At 32.6% G+C, this 27,364-nt stretch overlaps 1 protein-coding gene across 1 annotated transcript in view; it reads right to left on the bottom strand.

The window, feature by feature from the left end:
• Kctd8 (potassium channel tetramerization domain containing 8) overlaps positions 1 to 27,364 on the bottom strand; it is a 256,675-nt gene that overhangs the window by 132,485 nt on the left and 96,826 nt on the right. The window lies entirely within an intron of this gene.

The raw sequence follows: 27,364 nt of genomic DNA on the forward strand, positions 1-27,364 counted from the left end.
TATTATCTCAAATCACATACAATGGCAGATTGTATAAAGAGTATCATTCATTTAAATAAGTCATCAGCAAACCAAGGCATGGATTAGAGATGTTCCAGATAAAATCTTGGACTATGGTCATAAAGACATATGTCAATACTTGAATATGGTGCTTTATTCACATCCTCCAGATAATGCAAAATAGTAATCTTAATCATCAAGTAGTTTAGATGAAACAAGATGGGTAGATGTAACTGAACTCAAGACAATAATGGCCACTAGCAGAAATATTGAATTGACAGTTCCTCCAGGACTATCCTGATTGCTTTATGCAGTCAACCCTGTTCCTCATCCATTTTCTCAGATATATATTAAATATCATTATTATTATTTTTTTTGCAGAAATGAACTGGAGCCTTCCACATAGTAGGCAAGGCTTCTACCCCAAACTTGAAGTCATTATTTGTATCTAGTAAAATGCAAGAGATCACAAAATAAGGATAAGATGACATAAAAACTGAGTTAAGTATTCAATATTGCATTGATATGTATAGGAAGAGCAACATAGGAAGATGAACATTCTTTTGAAAGAAAGTTTTCCAATGAAAACAAAGAGGCAAAGTCAAATGCAAGAAGCAATAGATGCATTAGGTGACAATGAAATTAAGAAATGGGTCAACCACTTAATTAATTGTTCATAAAAATATCACATTTAAAGCCCTTTATATAGTAGAAAGGTTTTCATCAATATGTATGGAGCACGGGGCCAGGGATTTAGCTCAGTGGTGCCACCGGCTGCCTCACAAGCACAAGGTCCTGAGTTTGATCCTTGGTATCAAAAATAAAAAATAAAAATGTATGTATGGAGCAAAAGTATCCCACAGAATTATGATAAAAATTGAACAAAATATAACTGTAGATATTATAGCCAATTAACAGCTAATTAAATGATAAAAATTAGGACACCTGTAGATAATTTGAAGCATAACATTAACAAAATTGATAGGGCATATTGAACTTAGCACTCAATAGATTTTATATTTTTCATCCCCATAACCATTGATCATTGTTTGACAGTCACTTCATACTTTGGTTGTCTACTATGTGCCAGACACTCTTCTCATTGCTGTAATACATCAAAAAACAAAAGACAAAATTCTCATCACACTGTAACATATATTCAGGTGTACTAAGTAAACAAATTCCCCTCAATAAATTTCAAAGCAGAAATTGCACATTACATTTATTAATAGTAACATGACAGAGGAAGAAATTAAATTAGACATTGTGATGAAAAAGCTTAAATGTCAACTTGACCTCCTCAACACCCCCTTGGAGAAGTAAGTGAGTTATGGGGGTGTTATACCCATCAGTGTATTAATCCATACATAGCTGAATGTACTGTTAGAAGGTGGGTCCAGTTGCAAGTAGGTCAGTGGGGGCATGTTTCTGAGGGTGAATTTCTAGTTGGCATAGTTCCCCTGCTCAGATTTCTACTCACCATGAACTAAGCAGGTTTCCTCACTCCACTCCATGTCTTTCCACCACCACGATGTTCCTGCCATGGAGCCAGAAGACCATGGACTGAATCCTCTGATCTCATGAGGCAAATTAAAGCTCACTGTTTAATTTTGGAGTTGGGTATTTTCTACAGCAAGGGGAAAGTTGAACAATACAGAAATATTCAAATAATATCCTTGCCAATATTTAAAATGTGTTTATGACAATTTTATCCAGTAGTACTAGTTTTAAGATTCTTTTTCTGAGAAAATAACAAGAAATGAGCATATAGATTTACTTACAGTGGTATTGACCAAGTGATAAATTGCATTAATGAAGTCTGATGAGGATTTGACTATAAATGTTTTGAAAACATTTTTGAACTACAATATGATGTCATAGTACACAACCAATTAAAACACAGATTTGAAGACAATGTGTAATACAGTAATGTAAAAGAATCCCTGCGCAGAACAATAACAAGAACCCAGGACACAATTTAATTATCTAGTTTGATTACAAAGGAGTAAAAATTAGAATCATAAAAACAAGAAGAAAGAAAGCAAGTACTACAAATTCATTAAATAAATACAATTTGGAAATTTTAAGTATTTTGCTCAATGGCTTTATAATCAAAGTGAGATACAAACATAAACGTCCAGATTATCTGGAATGTACACCAAATTATAAATTTATTAAATGATAAAATTTCAATAGAAAATGGCAACAACAAAAAATATGGCTTAAGATGAAAATTACAAGCAGTTGAAATAGACAATTAAATTCAGGAGTCAATTCAGGCAAAACATTTTTAAATAAGTTAGGTAGCAAGAACAAATATAGTTAAGATTAAAATGTTACATACAACAGAAAGTATATTTGAAAATTATGACACTATATTTCAGTAAATGCTAGCATAGTTGAAAATCTTTATGAAAGAGAAAGTTGTTTTTAAGTGAAATCTTAACAAAAATCTTGAAAAAATTTTCTAAAAATGGTAAGAGCCATTTCTTTTAAAAAGGGTCTTCTATAAACATGATGGATTTATTAGTTATTCTGAGAATTATTGGTAAATTTTTAATGTTTTCAAGGGACAGATAACACCTGCTATAGTTACAATAATACAGAAATCAACACAAAAATGATAATTTTATAGAGAATGGAAAACAGGGAACATAGCCATTAATAACAAAAAGAATTGTAACCACTTAGCAACCCTAGATAAAATAGAAACAAATAGTTAAAGACTTACAACATATATATTTTTTGAATAAAATATAAGCACATGCAAGATAGCAGAATATTACAGCAGTGATAAAATATCTAAGAAACACTTATCTCAGAAAAATGAAATGGCTTAATGTTAGAATCTAATAAAATATAATATCAACATGACAGATTGGAAGATAATCTTCCTAAAATTAAAAATATATTTGGTGAAAATTCAGTACCTCCTAATTAAAAACTCAGTGATAGGGAATACATCCTTTGAGTCAGTAAGAACGTCATACTTAATTAGATAACACTTCACAGTAAATCATTGAAGGAGCTAGCATCAGAATCAAAAGAAAAAGTAATTGTTATTTCTAATGTATAAAAGCAATGAAAACAAGAAACTGAAACAGAAACAAGACTTACAACAACAGAAGAATTCATGATTATTTACAAAGTATAAGTAAAAAAACTAGTGGGAAAGACAAAACTTATTCAAATGCTTGGTAAGATGATAAAAATAAAACATTAATAACTTGTCTATATCCCAATAAGAGAAATTTTTAATTAGTAAAACGTATAAAGGAATTAAGATAAAATTGATAAAAATCAATGCCATGGAGACTAATAGAATGATACAAAAATCAATGAAGCCAAGAGTTGGTTCTTCAAAAGAATCAACAAAATTGACAAACCCTTAGCCAACCTTATCAGAAAAAGGAAAAAAAAGGCCCAAATCCATGCAATTAGGAATGAAAATGGTGAAAATACAACAGACACAGCAGAAATCCAGAGAATCATCAATACCTACTTCCAGAACCTATATGCCAATAAGATGGAAAATACAAAAGAAATGGACAGATTCCTAGACATGTATGAATTACCAGAGTTGAATGAAGAAGACCTAAAAATTCTAAACAACCCAATATCAATCAATGAAATTGAAAACATAATTAAAAACTTACCAACCAAGAAAAACCCGGGCCCTGATGGCTTCACTGCTGAATTCTATAAGACATTGAGAGAGGAACTACTGCCACTACTGTTTAAACTCTTCAATGAAATTGAAAGGGAAGCAATACTCCCAAAATCATTCCTGGAAGCAAACATCACCTTGATCCCCAAAGCGGAGAAAGACCCAACTGAAAAAGAGAACTATGGGCCAATCTCACTAATAAAAATAGATCCAAAAACCCTCAATAAAATACTGGCAAACAGAATGCAGAAGATCATCAAGAAGATCATACGCTCTGGCCAAGTGGCATTCATCCCAGGGATGCAGGGATGGTTCAACATATGCAAATCAATCAGTGTAAAACACTGTATCAATAGAGCCAAGGACAAGAACCATATGATTATCTCCATAGACGCAGAAAAAGCATTTGACAAAATCCAACACACATTTATGATAAAAAACCTTCAAAAAACAGGAATAGATGGCCTCTACCTCAATCTGATAAAAGCCATCTATGAAAAAGCAACAGCCAATATCATTCTAAATGGTCAAAAACTGAAATCCTTCACACTAAAATCAGGAATAGGACAAGGATTTCCACTATCACCACTCCTGTTCAATATAGTTTTGGAAACATTAGCCACAGCAATTAGACAAGAGAAAGAAATAAAAGGAACAAAGATAGGAAATGAAGAACTCTAATTACTATTATTTGCAGATGACATGATACTCTACATAGAAGACCCCAAGAACTCCACCAAGTGTCTTCCAGACTTAATAACCAAATTCAGTAAAGTAGCTGGATACAAGGTCAATACACAAAAATCAATAGCTTTCCTCTACACAAACAACAGACTCACTGAGACAGAAATAGGGCAAATAATTCCTTTCACAATAGCATTCAAAAAACTGAAATACCTAGGAATCAACCTAACAAAAAGAATCAAAGACCTCTTCTCTGAAAATTATAGCACTTTGAAAAAAGATATTGAAGGGTATATCAGAAAATGGAAAGACATCCCTTGCTCCTGGGTAGGAAGAATAAAGATAATGAAAATGGTATACTTCCAAAATTGCTATATAGATTCAATGCAATCCCAATTGAAATTCCAGCAGCATACTTCACAGACGTTGAGAAAACAATCCAAAAATTCATTTGGAACAAGAAGAGACCCAGAATAACAAAAGCAATTCTAGGCAACAGAGACATGAGAGGGGGTATCACAACCCCAAAGTTAAAAATATACTGCAAAGTTACTGTGATAAAAACAGCATGGTACTGGCAAAGAAACAGACCTGAAGACCAGTGCAACAGATTAGAAGACATAGAAACAACTCCAGACACACTCAGCCACCTCATCTTTGACAAAAGAGCCAAACACCCTCGCTGGAGGAAAGATAGTCTCTTTAATAAATGGTGCTGGAGAAACTGGGTTTCAACTTGCCAAAGACTAAAACTAGACCTATATTTCTCACCATGCACTAATCTAAAATTGAAATGGATTAAAGATCTAAATATAAAAACAGAAACGCTGAACTGGCTGGAACAGAGTTTAGGTAGAACTCTTCAAGATATTGGGGTAGGAAAAGATTTTATGAACAAAACCTCAGTCGCCCGTGAACTAGCACAAAAAATCAACAAGTTTTTTTTACTAAAAATCTTCTGCAGAGCAAGCGAAACCACCAGCAGTGTGAAAAGACAACCCATAATGTGGGAAAAAATTTTCACCAGCAGTCCCTCAGACAAAGGTCTATTATCTTGAATCTATAAAGAACTTAAAAAAATCAGACCTCCCAAATTTAAAGACCCAATCCAAAAATGGGCATCTGAAATGAACAGACATTTCTCACACAAAGAAGTAGATATGGCAAATAAATGAAAAAATGTTTAACATCACTGGTCATTGGAGAGATGCAAATGAAAACAACGATGAGATTCCACCTCACTCCAGAAAGAATAGTTGCTATCATGAAATCAACCAACAACAAATGCTGGCAGGGCTGTAGGGAAAGAGGAACACTGCTGGTGGAAGTGTAGATTGGTGTAACCACTGTGGAAATCAGTATGGAGATACCTCAAAGAACTAGGACAGGAAGTCCCATTTGACCCAGCTATTCCACTGCTGGGTATCTTTCCCAAAGAATTAAAAGAATCATACCACAGTGATATATATGCACCCAGGTTCATAGCAGCACAATTTGTGATAGCTAAAACTTGGAAACAGCCCAAATACCCATCAGCTGGAGACTGGATAAAGAAAATGTGGTTTTTAAATAAAATGGAGTACTACTCAGCCATAAAAAATGAGAAATTAGAGACATTTATTGCTAAATGGATGCACACTGAGGAGATACTCTTAAGTGAAATAAACAGGGCACACATGTGTAAATACCAAACAGTTTCTCTAGTGTGAGAAACTGAGAGTGTACATAAGGACTAAAAGGTATAATAGATAATGTGAAATAGGAAGAAAAGGGTCAAAGGGGAGGGGGAAGTGGGAGTGGTAGGGGAAAGTAAAGAGGGGAATGGAATTAATATGAGAAAATGAAAAAATGGAAACAAAGTCTTTGTAAATAGGGAGGGATGGAGGGGTTGAAGGGAGGATAGGGGAAGGAGGAAAAATAAGAACCAAGAGAGTATGTAAAGGTGCATATCTCCAATGATGAATGTCATTATGTTGTACACCTAAAGTGTACCAATAAAGAATATACATAAAAGTCATTCTATAATACCAATGAAAATCATAAAACTCTCATGTTCTGTAAAATATATTTGGAAAACCTAGTGACTAGAAAGCATTCATGCTAAGTGTTTACAAAGATTTGGAAACCAAAGTAATCTTAAAAGTATAATTAACACATATATGAACAACATCTAATATATGCATATGTAATTTCAGATGTTATTTTAATTTCTGAATTAACATTGTTTTATTTAACCCCCAAGAAATGCTTTTGATAAGTTATAGTTTTATTTATATCTTACAGATTAAAAAAACCTAAGTCTTAGGAAGGATCAAGTATAATATTCAATGTTACCCAAATAGTAAAATGTAGAGATTAAACTCAAATTCGCATCTCTAGGAATAAAATTTGTGATTTTAATACTATAAGTTTTATGTGCTAGCTATTAATATACTTCGCAAATTTATCCTTACATCATTTGCACACGTGCATAATTGGGAGCTTCCATGTTCTAATTATTCTAGATGTCACAAAGACCTAGAAGAAAGGTTTTAGTAGAATGATTAATACAATTAAAATATAATTATAATTTGAAGTTTTAAAAACAAATATTTCATTACAAAACCCATGCAGTCTTCTAAACAATATAGATATAGCACAGGTATATCTAGAAGAAGTGAAAAATTTATGCTCACACAAAAATATGTACATGAATTCCTGTAGGCTATTTTTTCATGATCATCAAGAATTGGAAACAACCCTAATGAACTTTAACTAAGGAATGTCTAAACAATTTGTGGTATATCCAGACAATGAAATGATATTCAGCAGTTAGAAAGAATGGGCTACTGGCATGTGCAAAAATATGGATGACTGTAAGGTGCATTCTGCAAAATGACAAAGTCAGACCTAAAGGTTGTACACGCTATGTTACCATTTGCCACTAAAAGATAAATCTATGAGAAGGGAGAAAATATTCATTGTTATCTGCAATTGGATGTTGAAGGAATAGTTAAAAGTCCATTCCATATATCACTTATAGTAGAAGACAAATTGTTATGCATTTTTCATTAAGTTTATTGGTACATTTTGGGTATAAAATACAGTTACATTCTTCATTGGGATCTTGTACCTTTACATGGTGTATCTTAGTTCTTATTTTTTCCCCATTTTCTGGCCTTGCCTTCACCCCCTTCACCCTTCCCTATAATGTGAAATAGGAAGTAAAGTTCTAAAGGAGCAGAGGATGTGGGAAGGGTAGGGGAAAGGAAAGAAACGAAAAGAAAAAATATGAGAACAACAGAAGATGGAAACAAAGTCTCTATTATGCATTTTTCTAAACCTAAATAGCTGTGAGATAGACTAATTTTACTACATGAATTAAAAATAAACTGAAATCCAATAGTGTACATGTTATAGAATAGTGTAAGCTACTCAGTGAGGATTCTGCAAAAAAAGAAATAAAAAATTAAATGATATGTAAAGAAAAAAATTAACCTAACCATACCAGGAATTAAATTAACTAAAAATTAATCAACTACAAAAAAGAGCAACTATTAGAATGGAATAGTGAAGGAGAGGGGAAGGGAAAGTATGAATATTCAAGTTATGCCATGTACAGGTACCAAATACCCACAATGAATGTAAACCTATGTCATAAACATGGGCTGAGAATATTAACAACAACAGTGAAATGGGGGAAAGGGGATATGGAGACAAAGAGAAAGAAAAGGGTGGGAAGGGGAAGGGGATTATAGAGAGAAACAAGCTGTGTTATGTGCATGTATCTACTTCTCAAAATGAATGTAAATGTCATGTGACGTAAACATGAACTAATAAAATGAAAATTAAAATAAGTAAAATAGTCTATGCTGGGATAAAATAAACAGTCTATACTGGGATAGATAGTCTAAAAATAGTTTATACTGGGAAAAACTAAATGACCAAATGATCAGTTCAACAAGAAGGCATAATAATTCCCAATGTATATGAACCTAATAATGTAGCTTCAGAATACAGAAAACAGAATGCATAACTAAAGTGAGAAACAGTTTCCCAGTTACAATTTAAAGATTGAACTCTTATCAGTAATAGAAAAGAGATGGAAAAATCCATCCTGATATAGATGATTTTGTAACACTATCAACTAGTTTAAAGTAGTCAAGTTTAAAATACTACAACAAAATACTGGAATATACACCAACAGACCAGTACTTTGAAAGAATTTAAAGCATACATATTATGCCCTCTGACTACCTTAATATTGAATTAGAAAATAATAACAAAGCATATCTAAGATAATCACCAAATACTTGCCAATTTAGCAATCAATAAATAGCTTTATAATGACCTAACAAAAACTTGTATGGAACATAAAAACACTGTTCAAGTCAACAAGTGAAAGATAAAGCAATAAAAAAAAATGTAAAATGACATTTCAAAAAGAAAACACACAAACATCCAATAAATATCTAAAAAGTGTTCAACATCATTAGTCATCAGGGACTATAAAATAAACCCCAGGAAGACATAAGTTGAGTATCTTTTATCCAAAATGCTTGGTACCCGAAGTTACATATTTCAGATATTTTCAGATTTTGGAATATTTGCATACATGAGGAGCTATCTTGGGGATTCAACGCAAGTCTAAACATTAAATGCATTTACATTCCCCATATACTTAAACACAACCTGGTGATTATTTTATACAGCATTTTCAATGTACCTACATTTTAAGTGCAACTAGCCATATTAGGAGAAGTGTGGAATTTTCTACTTGTGATGTCACATCAGTGCTTAAAATGTTTGACTTTTGGAGCATTTCAGATTTGGTATTTTTAAATTACAGACGCCCACTTTGTACCATTATGAATTTATAAAACAAGCCAAGTTTTAAAAGACTGACAACACCAAATATATGAGAAGATATGCATAAGTGGGAACATCCATATATTGCTCATAGGAGTGAAAAGGTACAGTTACTTTGGAAATCTATTTTGTATTCATATAAAATTAAATAGACACTTATTTGATACAATTCTACTGATAGGTTTATCCAAGAAAAATAAAAACATATGTGTCTACAGAGAAATGTATAAGATTATATTTTAATATACAAACGTTAGAGGCAACCTGCAAATCAGCTGATAAACAGATTGAGGCATATTAAAACAATGGAATAATATCAGCAAAAAAGGAACGTAGCTACTGATAATACAATTATATGATTGAATCTGGTGATTTAAATAATATGAATGTGCAAGAGCACAGGCTGTATGATTTCATGCATAAGAAGTCCAAGATCAACCAAAAGTAACCCATGCTGTTAACAATAAAAGAATGCTTGCCTTGGAGCAAGAGTTATGGTGAAGATTGACTGGAAAAGCAGGATGGAATTTTCTGGTGTGAATATATGTTCTACATCTTTTTTTAAATTTTTATTTTACTGATACATTTTAGGTATACAATATAATTACATTAATCATTGGAAACTTGCACCTTTACATTATCTCTCTTGGTTCTTCTTTTTCCCCCTTCCTCTGCCCTCCCTTCAACCCCTCCATCCCTCCCTAACAAAAGACTTTGTTTCCATTTTTTCATTTTCTCATATTAATTCCATTCCCTTCTTTCCTTTCCCCTACCCCTCCCACTTCCCCTTCCCCTTTGCCCCTTTTCTTCCTATTTCACATTATCTATTATACCTTTTAGTCCTTATTCACACTTTCATTTTCTCACAATAGAGAAACTATTCGGTATTTACACATGTGGGTCCTATTAATTTCACTTGTGTATCGCTTCAATGTGTATCCATTTAGCTATAAATGTCTCTAATTTCTCATTTTTTGTGGCTGAGTGGTACTCCATTTTATTTAAAAACGCATTTTCTTTATCCAGTCTCCAGTTCATGGACATTTGGGCTATTTCCAAGTTTTAGCTATTACAAACTGTGCTGCTATGAACATGGGTGCACATATATCACTGTGGTATGATGCTTTTAATTCTTTGGAGATGATACCCAGCAGGGGAATAGCTGGGTCAAATGGGACTTCCAGTCCTATTTCTTTGAGGTATATCCATACTGCTTTCCACAGTGGTTGCACCAGTCTACACTCCCACTAGCAGTGGAGCAGGGTTCCTCTTTCCCCACAGCCCTGCCAGCATTTGTTATTGGTTGATTTCATGATAGCAGCCACTTTCTGAAGTGAGGTGGAATCTCAGTGTTGTTTTCATTTGCATCTCTCGAGTGACCAGGCATGTATATCATACGAGCATATGTATGTGTCAGAATTCATATATATTTTAATGTTACTATATGTAAATAAAATAGAATGTAAAACCTGCAATATGAAATTAGGTGTACAGCCATTAAGCTTTTAGTGTCTTAGCAACTATTAAAATGTACAAAACAAAACTATAGTTTTATTATAAACTAATAAAATATTTTATCCTTCAAAGTAATATTATGTAGTAGCTAATATTATGCTGAATTTAATTAGAGCCTGCTATCTAAAAATTTACTACCTGAAAATTTTCTTGTCACAACATTACAAGTTTTTTTTTTTTTTTAAGTATCCTTATATGCCAACTCCAGAGCTAGGTTTTGTTTTGTTTTGTTTTTTTCTGTATTCAAACTACAATGGAACCTTGAGTTCAACAGAATCTGTTTACATTATAGGGCTTCATTTGGTTCAGGTGCATCCTTTGCTCATAAATCTCTCTCTCCCTCCTTCCCTTTCTCCCTCTCTCCCTTTCCCACTCTCCTTTGCTATTGGCTACAATACAGGGTTAAAAACAAACTCAAAAACAGCCACATAATATGGTGTCCTAACATAAAGGCAAGCAGTTGACTCAGGATATGTTTATATCATTTTCTCAAAGATCATCATTGAATCAAAAAGAATTTTAATTATAAGTTATTCCCAAATGATAAAGGACTATAGTTTGAGAAACACTGCCATAAAATTCCCAGCTCTAGTGCTCGCTTCAGCAGCACATATACTAAAATAAAATTCCCAGCTCTACTAGCAATGACATTTTTCTAACAGCAGGAAAGAAAGTTGTCAAAGCTGTCATCCTCTCCTCAATCTGCTTAGATTTAAACTTCAGCTCAAATTATTCTCTTTTCCTTTGTTTCTGTGCTTTTCCATCAAGTCCCAAGAGACCACTTCACTGTCTTTTTGTCCCTTTAGGACATACTATAATTGAACCAACACTTTAGGGTGTTTCTCAAGTCTAAGAACCTTACACAGTTTCTGCTTTTTTATATTAGTTTCCAGGATTTACTTTCATTCCTTTCTGATAATCCAGCATTTAATTTGAGAATATTTTAAAAATTATTAGATATAGTAAGTTTTTAAGTTTTAATTTATCATAGAAATTATTTTGTTATTCAAATCCCTCGTTCTAGCACAAACTATTTTCTTGAATAATAAATATAAAAGAGGAATGAATATCACATAGAAGCAAACATAGTAAACAAAACTGGAAACTTTCTCAGACATGTTCTTGGTAGACTGGAATAAAATGCCCTAAGGAAATGATTGTAAAAGTACTTTCTCATCACTCACAAGGTAAAGGTAGAGAATTGGCTATTAAATGATAAATTTTGGAGGTATATTGAATTAATGTGAATAATTTAAACTAAAATATACCAGGTTCCAGCTATCTAAATGACCACTTACATATCCCTAATATTCTATAAAATATTCAAACATCATTAAAATGAATGCTATAGATAATTACCATAATGATTAGTGATGATTCACAGTGAATTGTTACAATAAAAATTCAAAAAGGTTTAAGTATTTAGTATACATACTGATGAAATTTACAACTTCTCTTTGCACCCCAAATATTGAAGTTAATTTGGGGTTGTTTGTTTAACATGCAAGTGATTCTTATCATCACAACCAAAGTATTCTTAGGCACGAGACTCTCCACAAAGCTGAAAACTGTGGATAAAACTCAATGTTGCATAAATTAAAGCATTTGTATATTATTTAGAAGAAAAAACAAAATACACATTATTTAGCAATAGGATCAAAAATAAAGCTTAAAAAAGAAATAAGAAAGCAACAGTTGGGGATAAAGAAAAGACAATGAAGGAATTATATAAGAAAAGTTCAGATGGTTTTATGCTGCTGGGGAAGATTTCAGTCTAACTGAGGCATTCTCAATCTATGTACTTTTTAAGTTTTATAGGTTTAAAAATTCAACATGTTTTAATTTTAACAAGTTTAATTTTAATAAGTTTTAGCAAGTTCTATACGCCTTAATTTTAACAAGTTCCCACTTTATGAAGAGAATGCTATGAACACTAGCTAAGCATACATTTTGATAATTGAGCAGACTCAGATCTCAGTTTGATCCACTTTGAAATTCTGTGGGAGTTTGCAAGCTTTTTTCCCCTTCTTCAAGGGATTACACACATGTTTGAATATCTCAGAGGCTTGGTTTTGGCAAAATGACCTTAGGACTAAAAGAGAGCCTGTCTGGTTTCTCAGCTTATTGCTGTAACCAGGTCCTGCCTGCTCCTCATTCCAAAGATATGCATTGGGGAGATGTCATACCAAACTACAAACCTGAGCTATTTTACATCCCTACATCCTTATATTTTGTAGCTATTGTAAATTCAACTCCCATGTCTTCTTGTGATTCTAATCAAAGTGACAATTTCAACCAGTAATAGACTTTCTCTAAAACTAAAGTTCGGTGACTGATTTCACCAGTTGCTTCTGGTGATTTACTAATCAACCAGAGAAAGTGTATCACATGATTGAACTAATTAATGAATAAGTGGCCAGAGGCTATTTTTAGTAATAGCCTTGAGGCTTCAGAGAAAGGATGAAATTGATTTAAATTAAAAAATGCATGTAGATATAACTATCATTCACCTTTTGCCTGCAGAAAAGAAACTGGATACTGGAACACAGATGACTGGCAGAAATGGTACAAAAAATAAAGAACAATAAAAACCATTAAGGCTAGCCCTCCTTAGCTTTCCAAATCACCACAAATGGCCATTTTTGGTTTTTTACACAGTATTTGTTCTTCCTAACAAAATATGTATCCTTTTATTTAAAGTAAATGTACCTTTTCCTGTTTAGTAATAGGGATTAGGAGTGTAGCCTTGGCTTTATAAGCCCTTGAGCATGAAACGTAAGATACATTACTTGGAACAAGAAGACAATAAAACTAGGATGTGGACTGAATCTCTTATGAGTTCAGTAGGAAATAAAGAAACATGTTCAGTATACCAAAGAGTTCTCTTGGGTTCCTAGGATTTAGATTCTCCAGGACATATTACCTGGCATGATACAATGACCCACAACCTCAAACACAACCATGTTTTGGTTAAGGAGGTCAAAAGAGACTGCTGCTCAGATGCTATGAAAAGTGGTACAATTCCAGCTTTTCTTAAAGTGAATGTAATGTCAACTGTGGAAATAAGCAACTGTTCACATTACAGTATTTAAAAGCTTCAATCAGATTTTAATGAGCACAGTAACATCCGCGTGAGGTCCATCTAATGAATGAAAACACCATCCAAGTTCCTCTGATCAAAGCCCATGACAGTCATGGTTGAAAGACAGGCACTGGAGTGGAGATGGTTTGAGCCAAGTCTTCAGTATCAAGAATTGCTGCACAAATAGTGAGGGCAGTAAGTGACTCAGCTTTTAGTGGTAACTAAAATACTAGAATTAGAATCCAGAAGACATCATGAAAGCATCATGAAAACGATCAAAGGAGATAGTCAACTGCTTGTCACTCCCATCATTAACATTTGATCGAAGGAGAAATCTGTTTGCTCTAAGTAGATCTATATTATTTAATTCAGTACTGCAGAGGTTTTTTCAACTAAATATGCTTAGTTGACACCAAAAACTGTAAACTTTTGGGGAGTAAGATATTCTATGTCATAATTTTTGTACATACTCAGTAGAATTAAGGAGAAATATATTAGATAAGGATATGTCAATATGCTCAATATTGACATTTATGATCAGCAAACATAGAAAACTTTTAAATTTTAAGATTATAAAGTTAGTTTTAAGTATAACTCCATATCATGTGTATAAAACAGTATCATGCTCCTGATAATATAGGCAAACACATATTTCTCCTGGTGCTATTAAAGAAATAATTAGATCAATTCTTTTATACCAAAAATGCCATTATTATCCCTGTAGGGCATAATCTTGATTTTTTACTTGAAATAAATCAGCAAGTTACCTTCATGATAAATAATGTAACATTAATATCACAGTTGGGGATCTGTTCTCTGAATACACACAGCAGGTATAGAAATTATAGTCCAATTTTGCTTGGAAATGCACAATTCCTTCCTAATAAGTGTAACTTCCCATAACAAAGAGGGACAGATTTAAGACCATGATTAAATGACTATATTACATTAAAAAGAGTAGGCAATATTGAATGGTAAAGAATGTGGGTCAGCTGTGAAAATCATTAAATAAAAGGGTACCGTTTAATTGGGTTAAATATTAGACTATGAAAACATTATTCAAAACCTTAATTTTTTTCCCTTTAATTCAATATTAAATAATTTTAATCAGTCGGATGGTACGTGTAAAACCAGCCTGAAATTCCAAATTAGGAGAATATGTGTTATGTTTGGTTCCACTTAATTCAACAGAGGCAGACAATGAATGCAAACTATGGAGGAAAATGAACTAGCCAGAATCTCAAAGATACACAAATGCAAGTTAGGTGTGTGTATGTTGGGGGGATGCGTATGCATGTACTTTCTGTTTCTTCTTTTGTGACTAATAGTATTTATTCTAGTTGTGAACATCTGAGCATCATAATTACTTGGGTTATGATTTATTCATTACTTCCTTATCAAAAAATACTTGGAAAAGTATACCACTGCTTCAGAAAGTATTATTTCCTTTGGATTTTTCACATCATTAAGTTCTAATCTCATCATTACAGGAGAGAAGTGGTCCCTCTCAATACTTTTTGCTTACAGCCATTTGTAAACACATTTCAGAAACACAAAAGCAGACAACACGGTCCTTTACTGTACTCACCCTTGACAGCTTGGCACCATATACAGTAGTGATTTCCTCCTCTTTACCGAAAGGGCTGTCTGTTCACATACTCTTCCCTCAGTACCCTTGAGCCCTTTATTCTTGTTTTCTAAATCTCTTTCTAAAATCCACCTTTTTGAATATACCATCAGCTCTTGAAATGTCATATGTATAAACTGTGGTTTTAGCCAAGATTACGGAACAACCTAAGGGATAGTAATGTCTACCTAGCCGCCGCCTCCTCCACCTCTAAGTCCTCCTCCTCCTCCTGCTCCTCCTCCTCCTTCTCCTCCTCCTCCTTCTCCTCCCAGTCCTCTTCCTCTTCCTCTTACTCTAGATGCTACTCCTCCATTATCACCATCTAGCAAAACTTTAGTGTCTGTTTCCACTTTTTGATTTTTACTTTTTTTTTTCTTTAACAACACTGAGGTGAAACCCAGGTAAGTCCTACCTCTGAACTGCAACCCAGGTCCTTTTAATTTTCTTTTACTTTTAAAATTTTGCCTAGGTTGGCCTTGAACTCAGTATCCTCCTCTTGCAGCCTCCACAGTAGCTGGGATTACAGTGTGTGCCACAAAGCCTGACTGATTTTAATTCGTCCAAGACCAACATTTCTGAGATTGAGTTAGGAGTCCATAAAATTTATGGATGATAATATTTAGGAAAGATCAAAAGTGGAAGAATGAAGATTGTGTAGGGGAAGCTTTCAGAGTGATATGGATACTGAAATAAAATCTAAGGGAAGGAATGAGGATGATGGAAGCAGGATTGGACAGGAAGTCCCTTAAATCACAATACAAATCTAACATAATCTTGTCTAATTCAGTGGAAAGTGCTGAATCAAATAATCCTCACCACAGGAGTCCTTCTTGGGTAGAAGTGGACAGGCATCAGCACTCTGAACATGCTGTTATTACTAGAGTTTCCAAGGAAAAATCACAGCCTTGGATCAAAAGCCAGTGTGGATCTTGAAAGCACTAGCAGCTAGACAGTGTCAACTAAATGTACAACTTGCAGCTGACCAGCAGGTTCCTTCCAGAAGGGACATTCTCTTCACCTTCCACGTACATGGCTATATTGGATTGATATTTAGTGTAATGTATCCTGCTTTATCCATACTTACCCATACTAAACTCAGCTACCCAATTAATCATTCAAAGTACAACTCTGATTATAACAAGGCCTATTCAAAAAAGATTTCATACTGTTAAAATAATATTAAATACTTGTTATTTAATAAATGCAGCTGATATCTTTAAGCAGCATCAATTGCATAGCAAAATCTGGACCTGGTCATTCTTTCTGGGTTTTCTAACAGTAAAGTCCAGTAGAAAAGACATTTCAGAACTAAAGAACAATATACTTTGGAATGATAATTTTATCCACCAATCTCTAAGTATGTAACTTTTTCACCCTAAATCCATCATCATTAAAATAACAATATCTAACACACTTTCTGCAAAAGTTTGAGATACTTTCAGGGATCAAAAGCACTTACTACATTTTAATATACTTTTGCTATTCTTTCTCCTGTACATGCATCCAAGAGATCATTTTCCATGTTTTGAACATATTTTATATTTTCCTGCCTATGCTTCATCACATTTAAAAATTCTTTCTCTGTATCTTACTAATCTCCTAACACTTTCTCAGGCATTGAAATCCTCATAGTCCAAAATTTTTTGCTTTCTCCAGGCAGATGTTCTGTCATTTAGATAAAAATTAAAACCAAAACTACTCAGGGGAATATCCATGCACTGCCATGTGTTGTTTTTATTTCTACACTAATTGTTTTCCTTTATTCCTACATTAAGTGAATCATGAGGTTAAAGAAAGTTTATGTATTTATTTGTGTATAAGTATAAATACTAGTCTTCCAGAACAGCACCTATAATAGCAGATCCTAAAAATAATATTTTCATACAACATCATCTGGAGATATGTGAAGTAAAAACTTCATCACTTAATTTGGTGATGTACTAGGGATATCCGTATGATGGCTCCACAAAACTTTGCATTAGATGAATGTAAAAGTTTTGATTGTTTGGAAAAAACATTTCAAATTCAATAATCTATGTAATATCATCAATGTAAAACAGTATTATAATGAATCTGGAAAATTAGATAATCATTTGTATCATTTATTTAACATGTATTGATTTTTCTGTTTCAGTTAAACCTAAGTCCTTGAAATAGCTCTCAGTACTGCCTCTTGATCTTACTTCTTCTATGTCATTCAGATTTGTGTCTTGTTACCTGAATAGCTTACACATTCACCAATGCTGGGTGGCTGGAACACTCTTGGGATAAATTTAGATATGCTCAATATCTCAATTTCATTCATATCTTTTCCTAAAGATAGATCTACAGCTTCTTTGACCCTCATCCAAAGAATAATTTCTATCCATTTATTCTATCCCTTTACTGTGCTTTGGCCTCACATACTTAAAATTACTTGTAATTACACACACACACACACACACACACACACACACATATATACATCTGCTCTTTTAAATGGATTGCATTTTTTTTATTTAAAAAATTTGTTGTCTTTCCTAGAATGCATGTTTAAAGGAGATACAGATTTTTTCTTATCTTCACCAGCTAAGACAGCTCCAGGCAGTTAGAAAACAGTTGTGAATAAATGATGTTCTGAGGATAACTTTATTGGTTAGCTGACCTGACATTGTCACCACAGATCTCAAGTTAATTCAGTTTTTAATCATTAAAAAATAACTTATACATTAAAAGCACTCAAACCCATTAAGTTGATATTGAAACTAAGTTAGGAGGCCAGAGATTTAGCTCAGTGGTGCCATTCCTGCCTCGCAAGCAACAGGTCCTGAGTTCGATCCCCGGAACCAGAAAAAAAAAAAGAAAGAAAGAAACTAAGTTAGATTTCCATCTAATTCTGGCTATGCTTCTTGAAACAAAAAGTATATAATTATATAAATATAAATATATATCCAAAATTATCTTAGTCATTGATTTTTAAATTATATACATGTTGTTCCCTGGAGTTTTAGGAAACTCATCAGAAACTAGAGCTCAGTAGATTTCTTAAATGAATGGAACACTGAGCTGAAAGCTCTGGCCCATGTCCCTCTCTCCCCACCTATTTCTTTCATTAATTTTATTAAACACTAAGGTCACATACAATATTTCACTTAGATAGGTGAGGAAGGTGTAAGAAAATCACATCTAATTAATTTAATAACGTAACATCTAGGAAATTTTATTGTAAACTATCAATAGGCTATGATAGGACAGAAATAAAAATATACTTGAAATCATGAATCTAGGCTTTCACTATCTTTCACTGTCTTCCTGCCTAGAACACTGCTGTGTACAAAGGGTTGGCATCAGTTATAAATATTTAATTGCACTGACATTAATCGTGTCATTTTTAAGCATTTTTTAGTTCCAATTAGCTAACATTCAAACTCCATTAAATGTTCATTCAACTTTGTCTATATAGGAATAGTCTAAAAGGAAGAAAAATGAATTTCTTTCTCTCTCCTTTCCTTCTTGTCTTTGTAAGAAATGAAATCAATGTGCTTGATCACCCTATGTGCACAGACGTTCTTTTCTCGTATCTTGTACTCTCAAATGTTTGCATATTATATGGATGAAGCCCAGGATTTGATAAAATAAAGCTTACTTGACCAAGTTAAGATGTTGTTCCCTGTATAGAACAGACTTTTGTCAATTTACCTTGAAACCACGCACACTTTCAAATGCCTGCTGGGCTGTGCAGTGCCACAGAAGTGCATCAGTGCTGCCTTGAGATAGGTGTAAAATGATGATGATCAGCCTACAATGCTGAAGCTTCTCAAGGAGAAAACAGCACTGTTGATTAGTATGGGGAACTTCATAACAAAAAGACCAGGAAGGCATCAAGTAGTCCAAATAATGAGGAAATTGAAGACCAATTGAAATATGGAATAAACTTAAAATTATTTTAAAACAAGCTGTTCTTATTCTATCTCTCATCTATCTATTATCCTTCTACCTATCTATCTATCTGTCAAAGAGAAAGCAAAATACACAAAAAGGTATACATTATCTTTAGGTAACACATCTCCTGCCTTCTACTGTGATGGTACTCAATCTAACCGTATTAGGGTTTTGTGAGCCTTCATACCATTCTCCCCCTCTACAACATGGGCATTCAAATTTTTGGCTTGCTTGGGTCTTACTGAATAAAGAGGAATTATTCTGGGACACATATAAGATATCAAATATACTTAATATGTGCAAGCATCAAAAACTTTTTGGTATTTCTATTATAACATTATAACAAAGTAATGCAAAAACCAATTTAATAATTAAATAAGAAAATTTATATGTCTGATCAATAACAATAAACACCTCTCTTCTCAGGTAGACAAATGAGGGTTGGTTAAAATATTATTATTTTTTTAAATTCTTTTATTGGTACATTTTAGGTGTACAATACATTTACATTTATCATTGGGTGCTTGTACCTGTACATGATGTATCTTGGTTCTTATTTTTTTTCCCCTTTACCTGTGCACCCTTCACCCCCTCCACCTTTCCCTATTTACATAGATTTTGTTTCCATTTTTTTTCTTTTCTCATAATTTTTCCTTTCCCTTCTTTCCTTTCCCCTTCCCTTCCCACCACCCCTAAACCTTTGAACTTTTCCCTATTTGAAATTATCAATTATTCATTTTAATCACTTTCATCCTTATTTACACTTTCAGTTTCTCACACTAGAGAAAGTATTCGGTATTTACATGTGTGTCCTATTTATTTCACTTAAGAGTATTGCCTCAATATGCATGCATTTAGCTCTAAATGTCTCTAGTTTCTTGTTCTTTATGGCTGAGCAGTACTCTATTTTATAAAAAAAAATCTTTATCCAGTCTCCAAGTGATGGGCACTTGGGCTGTTTCCAAGTTTTAGCTATTACAAACTGTGCCACTATAAACATGGGTGCACATATATCACTGTGGTATAATTATTTTAATTCTTTGGGGAAGATCCCCAGCAGGGGAATAGCTGGGTCAAATGGGACCTCTAGTCCTAGTTCTTTGAGGCATCTCCATACTGATTTCCACAGTGGTTGCACCAGCCTGCACTCTCACCAACAATGGAGAAGGGTTCCTTTCTCCCCACATCCCCACCAGCATTTGTTATTGGTTGACTTCTTGATAGCAGCCATTCTTTCTGGGGTGAGGTGGAATCTCAGTGTTGTTTTCATCTACATCTCTCGAATGACCAGTGATGTTGAACATTTTTTCATATATTTATTTGCTGCTTTTACTTCTTTGCCTGAGAAATGTCTGTTCATTTCAGATGCAGTTAAAATATTATTAATAGTAGTCACTGAGTTTTACTTGCCAAGTCCAAGTTTGGATTTGGATGGACTGTGCATGTGGACATGGAAGGCAAGTTAGCACTGCACTGTTGTCTATGCATCCACTCTCCAGCCCCATAGGATCAAGTCATGAAAACATCACTAAAAATCACATAATAGTGTTGAAAAGTTTATGATCTTGTAGGACACATGACTAACTGTTCAAGGCTGCATGAAACCCCTGGGCTGCAGGTCAGACATGCTGTTTCTACATCAAATACTTTGACCAGGTCTTGCTTAGTTTGCTTTAGAGATTTATATTAACCATCAAGGTACATCTGATAAAATAAACTGATTTTAAGTATACAATCCAGTAAATGTTGGCATATACTTACACCTTAGCAACGATTGGCATGATAGAAACAAAATATTGTCAAAAATTCAAATAATTTTCTTATGTCATTTTGCAGTCTCTGTATTTTGATCCCAGACAATTACTAATCCGCTAGAACTAGAAGTTTTCTTTCTTCTAGAATCTCATATAAACAGAATTATATAGTTAGAAATAACTGGCATCTGCTTCATTTGTTTAGCATAATGTGTGTGACATGCATCACTGTTGTATGATATCAGGTTATCCCTTTTAATTGTTGAATATTATTATATAAAAAGGAAATGTTAATTTATTATGCTGATGGACATTTGGGATTGCTATGTAGAAGCCTTGGATAAGGGACCCCCAAAAGTTACGTGTTAAAAGCCGGGCCCCCAGTGTGTGGCACTACTGGGGATTGGTGGAGCCTTAAAGAGGTGGGCCTAGTGGAAAGAACTCCTCAGCCCCCTGGACCCTTTCATTTGCAAAGTTCTATCTCCCTGTTTCCTACTCTCACTCCTTTGTTTTGCTCTTTGTTTGTACTTTACCTTACTTAAAAGAGAGATATCATATAGTATTTACACTTCTGTGACAGACCTATTTTACTTATATTTTCCAAGTGTATCTATTTTCCTACATATGTCTCAGATTTATTCTTCTTAAACTGCTGATATTTAATGCGTTCCACTTGGTAAGTTTCAGCATATGTATACATCACCAGTAGCAGGATAATGAGCACCCCTAACACAATCATTTCTTTGATTTTTTTCTAATCTATTCCTTAACCTAATACACTGAGGTTGAAAAAAAATTGTCTTGAGATTTATCTATATTTTATGTCAGTAGGTCACTATTATGAAATTATAATTTACACATATTAAATTTGTATATTATATATAAATATATAAAATTTGCTCACTGATTCAACAACTGAAAGAGATTTTGGATGTTTCTAGTTCTAAATTATTGCAAATAATACTTGATAAGCATTAGAATAATAGTCTTTATGTAAACATATACTATTTTTTCCACCTTGGGAAAGCACCTAAAAATGAATGGTTGATTGGTATTTATAGTATTGTATGCTGATTTAATAATTAAAGTTGAACTGTTTTCCAAGAAGTTGAATTATTTTATATAGCTAGCAGCACTGGACAGGAGTTCATGTTGTTCTTTATTCTTCACAGCACTTTTTACATTCTTTATACTTCACAATTTATGATCAATCTTGATTATTTAGATATCTTAGTGGATGTGCAGCAGTATTTCATCATGGTTTTAGTTTTCATTTCCATAATAATTAATTTACATGTAACAAATATATATTCAAATATATATAACATGTTTGTATATATTAAAATATATGTAGATTGTTCATATATGTGTGTGTATATATATATGGGTGTATAGCAAATATAAATATGAACAGATCTTCTAAAATCTTCTGCCCAAGTTTGTTGCATTGTCCTATTATTTAGTTTTGATCCCTTTATATATTGTTGGTAAAATTTCTTGTCTTACACATGTTTGAAAATATTTCCTTGAAGATTATGCATTGCATTGTCATATTTGTATCTTCTATTTGAAAGTAGATTATAAAAAATACATATGCATATAATAAAACATAGAAAACTGTAAAATATCTAGAATAACTCTGACTATTAGGCAAATAATGGAGAGTAAATGAGATAATCTTCAATTAATGAACAAAAAAGAGAAATAAAAAAAAGAGAGAAATAAAAAGGGACAAAGCTTGTGATTTTGATGAAGTCATATTTGTCAACATTGTTCTTTTTTTACTTTTGATTTTACTGTGGTACATTTTATAGATAGATAGATAGATAGATAGATAGATAACATTCATCATAGGGAATGAACCTGTACATTATCTATCTTGCTTTTTCTTTTTTTCCCATTCCTCTCCTGTCCCTTCAATCTCCTTCCCCTCTTTATTACAAAAGCATTGTTTCCATTTTTTCTTCCATTTTTTTTCTTTCTTGACCCTTTTTTTTCTTTCCCTCTCCCCCTCTCTCATGACATTATAGTCCATAAGATATCTTTGCCAAATTCAGTGTCATTATTGTTTTTCTAATTTGTTCTAGAAGTTTATATTATATTTAGGTCTATGATCCATTGGAATTAAGTTTTATATGAGGTGTAAAGTAAGGGTTGAATCATGTTTTGCATAAAGCTATCTCATTTTTCATGGTATCTTTTTTTAATTAAATACTTCTAAGTCTTATGTTATATTGCTTTATTTAGTTCATCCTTAATGTATGACAGCATTTATCAACTCTAATATAATGTTTGGTAAAACATTTACCAAAGACCTTGTAAGCAATAGTAGATAATTTTTCCTGCTCTGGAAAGCAGAAAGGGTGACAACTTACATTCATGAAATGCTAATATTTTTTTTTAAAATGACATTATTGTGGGTGAAAAATAACAGCCCAAGAATTAGGAACTAGGCAATGAAAAATGAAATAGTTTTTAGTGGTCTCAACACTCTATGTTGAATATTGTGGTATAAGGACCAAAAATTCCAATAAAAAATCTTATAAATATTAAAGCCAATTGAAAAGAATTCAGTAGTGCACAGATAAGATGAAAATTCTGTTTACCCCTTTTTCAAAAAAGCATTAAGAGGGCCGGGGATTTAGCTCAGTGATTTCGCCGCCTGCTGCGCAAGCAAAAGGACTCGAGTTTGATCCCCGGTACCAAAAAAAAAAAAAAAAAAAAAAAAAGCATTAAGAAGTTTATTAATTATTGAGGAAAATTTCTTGAAACATATATGTTTTTCTTTGTTTTCTAAAACAGAGAAGACCTAAATATAATTTATCAATCTCTTGATATAATTTCATTAGATATATTGATTACTAAACTACACAATTATAATTTCCTTTCAGGAGTTGGTGAGCTCAATGAAGAAATTTGCTTTATAGCTGAACTTTGTAATATGTTCTTCATTAGTAAATATCATAGTGTTTTATTTTTTAGAAAGTAACTCACAGTGTTAGTATTTTATGATCTCAAAATTACTTAGTCAACATAATTTTACACATACTTTAAATGTATTTTCTGCTATTTTGGGTATTTCTAATCTCATTATAATTCTACGAGAATTTTGTAACATGTTTGCCATGAAGAAACTGCTTTCATTTATTTCTGAGTTAATATATGTTTTGACATTTGAGGTTGTCAAATGTCAGAATATTACTTTTACATGAATAAACTATTTAGATAGAGTATTTAGGTGAATAGAATAAATTGCCATCCATTGAATATTGAGGACATGGACATGGTCAGTTGAGAAATCTATATTATCATACTTCTCCATTTGATAACATCAGTCTCAAACTGAGGATGTGATTTATTTATATTTGCATTTTATGTGATCCAGTGTAGTTACTTAAAATGTTTGATGAAGGAAAAAGCTATTGAAAATGTTAAGTTTAATCATTGAAGAGAATTCATAAAATTGTAAGACATAATAGCATATAGCACATATGAAGTATAAAATCTGAGTACTATGAAGATTAATAATTTGCAAAATAATTACTATATAAACATACAGTGATTGCACATTCACACACACACACACACACACACACCTCAACACTAAATCTCCATGCATTATCTTATGAGGGCTTTCTCTAACTAAAAAGCTGAAAAGTATGCATTCTTCTCATTTACTCCTTAACTCACTCTAAATCTTTCTTAATTTTTAGAATTTCATTATAGCATAAAAGTTTTTATCAAAAATATTATAACCATTTCTCACTCAACATGAATCTCTTATCTACTGTACCAAAAATGTAGTAAGATCCTAAAAATCTTTATCCATTCATCCACTCATGGACATTTAGATCACTTCCCAGATTTAGTTATTATGAATTGTGCTGCTATAAATATAGGTACCCATGTATCATAGTAATTAATATTGGTATTTATACACAATGGAGTACCACTCCATAAAGAAGTATAAAGTGGATGCACTTTGAGACCATAATATTAAGTAAAACAAATCAGACACACAAGCTTAAATATCACATGGTTTTCTTAATATGAAGACCCAAAATATAAATAAAGAGCTAAATAAAAGAGAGGTAAGAGGAAATAGGGAGATAGATCTTTTTTTTTTTAAGGAAAGGACCAAGAGATGGAGCTGGGATGGAGGCAAGGTGGCAAGCAGGTTAAGGTGATGAAAAAAATTGAGATGTGTACTTGTACCAACTCTCTGCAAGGAGTGTAATCAGTATCTACTGCAAATGTGGACTAATAAGGAAATAAAATTTGAAAAAAAATACTAAAAATTCCAAGAAGTTTCCTATGAATTAAGAATTATTAATATGGTCCCTCTTTTTATGTTTCTTTGAATCATTTCTTCTTTTATGGTAAGATAAAGATATAATGGAAAAACTAAGCATTATAAGTTAATATCTATGAGAATAATTGATCATTCATAAAGACCTAATAACATTTTCTTAGATCTGCATTTGGTCTACCTCCTTTCAAATGACCAGAAGGTAATCAGTGAAAAAAAACAAAAAAACACTTTATCAGATGAAAAAAACACTTTACAGCAAGGTATGTGTTCAATATTTCATTTTGGTCTGGGATATTGCTCTTTCTGTAACTTTGAATGAGAGACTTAGTCTATGTGGGAAAATTAATGGGTATTAGTTCTATGATATTCAATTGCCACAAGATCAAATGATTTTATGTACAAAACAATATTTTTGAAAACTTGAAAATGCTATGAAGGTATATTTCTTTTGCAGACTATCCTTCTTTGTAAGTTATCATGCAATTTTGTACAAATCTTCATTTTAAAGTTATTGATTTCCAAGGCAGGTTTTTAAAGCAAAAAAAACCCTTAAAACAAATATACAAAAATTGTTAACACTTTCATTACATGAGTTATTCTTTCTATCATCCTCTGTTATGCCATCATGCTCCCCTTTTAAAGGTGAAGAAACAGAAACAAAGAAGTTAATGATAAAGAATATCTGACTCCAGAGACTTCTGGTCTTTCCTCACCAGCAACTCCTTCTCTCCTCTCCTTCTTCTTCATTACCAACCCACTAACACAGAGGAAAAGGGCAATAAATATCAAAGTAACAAATGAATGAAGCATTCTTCATTTCTTGATTCATCATCACAATGACTAAATACAAAGGCCTAATGGCCTGGGTGCCTGCAAACGTACTCTTCTGTATCACAGGAATATCTCTGACAGCACAGGGGCCAATTAACACAACCATTTAGTGGTAGAGGATTTGCCTTACAAGAGGAAATAAAAAATATTAAGCTGAAGTCCATGAGGAATTCTGCTTAAACAACTTCACAGAATTGGAAATATAATTCAGAGTTTGTGACTAAGAATACTAATTACATTGGTCACCATTGTGAAATTTATCTATATATTTTTTGAATAAGTTCTCTCCTCTGGTATCATCAAAATAAAAGGAAGCATGTAAGTTAAAGAATAATTATAACTGTATGATAATTAAGATCCTCTCTGAACATATAAACATCCTTAATTAGAATCGCTAGACTTAACTTATTGTAACTTTTTTGTTTGTTTTCTAGGGTAGTGAAAAACAATCTATGAGGGAAAAGAAATACTGCCAGCAATATATATATTTTGGTAACCTTGAATGCCATTAAAGCACCTAAATATAGAAGATTAAAATGAATTGGAAATTTTTACTGAATCCATAAAAGAAGGATTTAACAAGGTCAGGATGGCTCTCCATTTTTGAAAAGACGTGCATCTAGTAATTTAATATGAGCATAAACACATTTCTTAAAATGTCAAGGTAGGTCCACTACTTAATTAGCAGCTTAAAAATTATTTCCATTAAAACCATGATTTAATTTAAAATACAGTAGAAAAATAGACTGGTGAAAAATACATTTATTCGGGAGCCAGCCACCCAAGTTCTCATCTCAGAACCATTACAAGTGATAGTTGCACATAATTTTCCTCTATGAATCTCATTTTTTTGGTAAAATAAAGTTATTGTTTTGAGTGACCTATAGGTGTCATGCTGTATTATATTGAATTAATGATTTTTTAATATTTGTTTTTCTTTATCCAATCAGAAATACAGTGATTTTGTTCCTCCAAAGCTCTCAGTTTTTCAACAGTTTTTTATGTTTGACGGGAAAATAAAGAGGAATTTCAAAAAAACCTTTCTGTTACACAATCTGCAAATTTTATTAGCAAGATCTCATTTCTGAATTATAGGTTTTATTTTGATTAACATGTTGCCACT

Source organism: Heterocephalus glaber, unplaced genomic scaffold (genome assembly GCF_053883595.1).
Source record: "Heterocephalus glaber isolate CG9 unplaced genomic scaffold, H.glaber_assembly_v1.0 deba00001509, whole genome shotgun sequence".
In the NCBI taxonomy this organism is placed as follows: Eukaryota; Metazoa; Chordata; class Mammalia; order Rodentia; family Bathyergidae; genus Heterocephalus; species Heterocephalus glaber.